Here is a 4,391-nt window from a genome sequence, read left to right on the forward strand (position 1 = left end):
CTTTCCCACTAGCTGTGGTATGTTGATTCCAGCCACTGAGCTGTCCCTTACGACTGCTGCAATCTCATCAAGAGTGTTCACCTTGGTCTTTCTGAAACGCTGCTTGAGAAGCCCAAAGAAACAGTCCGGGGAAAACTTTGTGTGGCCTACAATCAGCAGGTGGAGATTGACACGATGGTGAAGACCATGTAGCGCTCGCCACGCTAAGTACCACAACATGTACTTGTTCTTGTTTTGGCCACTGCAGTTGTCACAGTGAAGGTCAACATCTGTCTCCCCAAGACCATGGTCTTTGAAGAAGTGGTGCAGGTAGCTTATGACGGCGTTGCTACCTTTGCTGGACTCCATCCCCTCATCCACCAAATAGTTGACTTGCCGTGGAATCGCCTCACAGCAAACACCGAATATGCTGCACTTGCGTGGAGCCAAGAAGTACATGGGCCCTGGCTGAAGGGGGTCTGATGGGTAGTGCACCTGCAATAAATGAATAAGGATTTTAGAAAGAAAAAAAAAGGGAGCAATGCAGTAGTTATAACAATTATAACATGATGTTGTGAAAGAGGGCTTGGTATGTAGTCACCTTTTGAGCGTAGTCGAAACTGTAATGCATTGTCAAGGGCTTGCTTGCCGGTGGCACATGACCACCCAGAGAAAGACCATCACCGATCTCCTTGGCGGCTTTAAGCATGGCGTTGTAGGCAGCCCGCTCGGAGGTTACATGCTCCAGATGTTGTTCCTGCTGCTTCAGCTTTGCAGACTTCTCAGCCTCTGGCAGATTGGCACTTTTGAAAATCTGAAAAAAAAAGTTAAGTAAATGATGATTAATATTAATAATAATAAACTGTATTTGTATAACACTTTTCATACAGAAGTTGCAGTTCAAAGTTCATAACACTGTGATGTTCACTAACCAGATAATTGTTCTTCTGACACACCCAGCAAAGATCAGACATTGGTTTGATTGCTGTGATATGACTCAGTAATTGCCTCCAGAGGGACTTAAATGTGGACAGGCCCACTGCTCGCTGGTCTGAAAGATTAATAAGAACACATGTTAGCACAATGTCATTCATTTTCAAGCTTTGTTTTTATTTGACAAAGACCTATTTGACCTATTTCTTTGACAAAGATTTGCTTACACCTACCAACTGGCATTGCCTTGGTATATAAACGCCACACAGATGCCTTCGTGACGAAAGATGGTAACAGCTGACCGGTAAAGTTCTTTTGGTGTGCCTGGCGTCCAGGGAGGTGAACAGCATGATCTTCTGCATAATTCAACACAAATTGAACTACTTTTTCGATATCTTCATATTTTATGCAATGCTTGTTGTTGCGTGGCGATCGCTTCTTTGTGCGAAGACACATGCCATTTTCTGACATGTGTTTGCTTATTGCAATCAAGCGATCCTTACCTATTCTTGGGAGAGAAGAGGGGGGGGGGAGACAGAGAGAGAGATAGTTAGATCATCATCATCACAAGTACCGGTACCTGTCTGTACCACACCCAGTCTACATGATTGTGGAGACAGAGACAGAGATAGTTAGATCATCATCATCATCAATCATCATCATCACAAGTACCAGTACCTGTCTGTACCACACCCAGTCTACATGATTGTGGAGACAGAGAGAGATAGTTAGATCATCATCATCAATCATCATCATCATCACAAGTACCGGTACCTGTCTGTACCACACCCAGTCTACATGATTGTGGAGACAGAGAGAGATAGTTATTGTAATTGTGGGACAAATCAAAAGACACAAATAGTGTCTTTGGTCTATACTATCTGCTATACTTTATACTATACTATGCTACTATACTCTACTATAATGTACTATAATTAGTTTTAATAAAATGGGGGACCCTGATAATAAACAAGACTAATCAAGTTTCAAGATTTTATTATCATTTAAAAAAAAAAAAAAAAGGCATGATGTACTATATTAGTTTTAAATAGACAATAATAATAACTTACCCGTGGATGAAGAGGAAAGCTTCACGGCAGATTTGTATCGCCCCGAAGAAATAGTTTGTGTAAGCACGTTGTCTTTTTTTGGAAATCGATTTATTTCCGATAGTCCATTCTGACTTTCGACCAAAAGCCTGGAGCTGCGCCATAATAATCAAGTCTTTATGATCCTCTTCGAGAGCCGCTATCTCAAAACGCCTTGTGTAAACTTCATCACGGTCCAATTTTGTGATACATGACCGCCGATTAAGAATGTCATTTTCTTTATCACCCTGGACGCATTTACAAGTAAATCGCAAAAGTTTTTCCATTTGGCGTTCGTGGCTCTCGTCAGATTCAACTTCCACAAAGCACATTACGTGTTCTACCTTGTCTCCAAATCCGTTAGGTGTGTTGTCACCATCATCTGGCTCTGCCTCGTCTTCAAATCCGTTAGTGTTGTCACCATCACCACCATCACCATCATCTGGCTCTGCCTCGTCTTCAAATCCGTTAGTGTTGTCACCATCACCACCATCACCATCATCTGCCTCTAACTCGTCACAATTGTCTTCTTCTTCTGAACCAGAATCTGAGTTTCTTTTTGGATTTTTCTTCTGCACAAAGAAATCCGTGATGAATGTTCCTAAAGCGCGTTCATCTTCAACACAGTGTGCTCCGAAGTGAGCAAACCGGTTTAATGCCTCGGCAACTGCCCTCGCTGTGGGTTCCATGGTGACTGGCAAACATGCACTGCCCTGCTCTCTGTTTAATACTCATCCATCAATGGCATCAACTTAATGACGTCACCGCCTGACCAATAAGCATTTAGATGTAAATACATGTAGTGTGGTAGTGAAAGACACAACAACTAGGTTAACCTTCTGTAGTGTGGTAGTGAAAGGTTAACCTTCTGTAGTGTGGTAGTGACGGATAAAAAAACGGATAAATAGTTTTTTTTACCATATTTCTACACATTTCGCTGCCACATTACAAATTATGAAATCGCGACGAAATACCTCTGAATAAGAATTAAAAAAAAAATAAAGATTCCATGACTAATTCGGCCAGAAACGGCTTTGAGGCGAAGCGTTATGCGCTTCTGTAGTGTGGCAGTGAAAGGGTTAACGCCTCGCGCTGCACACCAAGCACCAAGCACCAAGCAGCAGCAGCAGCATCGCGCGATTGTAACATTTTGTAACGTCGACACAGCCAAGCTTTCAACAGTGTTATTTAGATGTATTTACCCATTAGGTTGGAAAAAATGCACCCTAACGAAATTCGTTCGCTCATAAAATTCTAACTGTGTTTTAATGGTTTTTAATTAAGTTAAAACATGCGTTTTATAACGGGTGAAGGCCTCTTTTTTTTATCTTTTTTTTAGACACTGCGTTACGTTGCTTATAACTTATAACATTAAGATAGTGTATTAATAGTGTGTTATTCTCTCTCTGAGAAAGGAGAGCTAAATAATGACGTCTGTGTGTTAACACCTATTAAGTACACGTACTTGGCCCCTGTGGACAGGCCCAAGCCCGCTCGTGTAGTTTTTTATCCTCAATTGAAAGAAAATTTGTGGAACTATTATAGCAATAATTACCTCATTTACAAGTTGTATTTAAGTTTGCAACTAAGGGCAAATAATGGAACAGATTAATGACAATTCAAATATGTAAAAAAAATAAAGATTTCGATTTTTGGGATTTTCTGGACAGCAAGACATTAAGTTCATTTCAGAGCACCTCCCCCTTTGCGGATCAAATCGGGTTTGGTCACGGCGAGTCACATATGGCCAATGGCGACCAAAAACCTACAGAGCTTACCTATAGACAGAGAAACACGTTTCCCCAACACTCACCATATCCCAAAACGTGACACAACCCCCCAGATTCTACATCTGGACTCTTAATGAGCGGAAAACAAACCATGAACCAGCTCCCGTCCATTCACAGTTTCCAGCTCATTTTATCAGACATCCTACCAGTCTCGCTGTGTCACCACCACCTGCTATCCCTGACCGGCGAGATATCCCTCCCAGCCAGCCAGCCAAGAAATAAAATAAGTAATGAAATAATAATGTTTTTTTTTTTTTTTTTTTTTTAAGTCTCCTTGACCACCCTTGGATCAAGTATGTAATCACCACTATAAATGGTCCTTTGTTTTTAACTCTGTCTAATATTAAATGTTCCATTGTTCCTGTTTAAAACCATCAATTTTGTTAGTACGATTAGCCCATGCAATTTCCAGTTACTTCATCCCATCTACAGCCCCAACTTTCCCTGGTTAGTCTTCCAAACCATTTTAGTAACTTGCACACCTAATCAAACCTTATCTATGTATCTTCGTCTCTATCTTTATCCTAATCAGTCTCATTTTCCATTTTAATTTATTAATAACTCTATTTACTCAAGCACTCAAAAGGCTTTGTTTGTGCAT

The 4,391-nt window shown here is 40.9% G+C and overlaps 1 long non-coding RNA gene across 1 annotated transcript; it reads right to left on the reverse strand.

The window, feature by feature from the left end:
- Positions 1–311: 311 nt before the first annotated feature.
- LOC311232046 lies at positions 312–1,031 on the reverse strand. Its single transcript, XR_014619903.1, has 3 exons — positions 912–1,031; positions 581–793; positions 312–474 (listed from the first exon to the last, which is right to left on the reverse strand). It is a non-coding gene; the product is annotated as an uncharacterized lncRNA (long non-coding RNA).
- Positions 1,032–4,391: the final 3,360 nt, after the last annotated feature.

The sequence above is a fragment of the Notolepis coatsorum genome, assembly GCF_963971535.1.
Source record: "Notolepis coatsorum genome assembly, chromosome: 7".
In the NCBI taxonomy this organism is placed as follows: Eukaryota; Metazoa; Chordata; class Actinopteri; order Aulopiformes; family Paralepididae; genus Notolepis; species Notolepis coatsorum.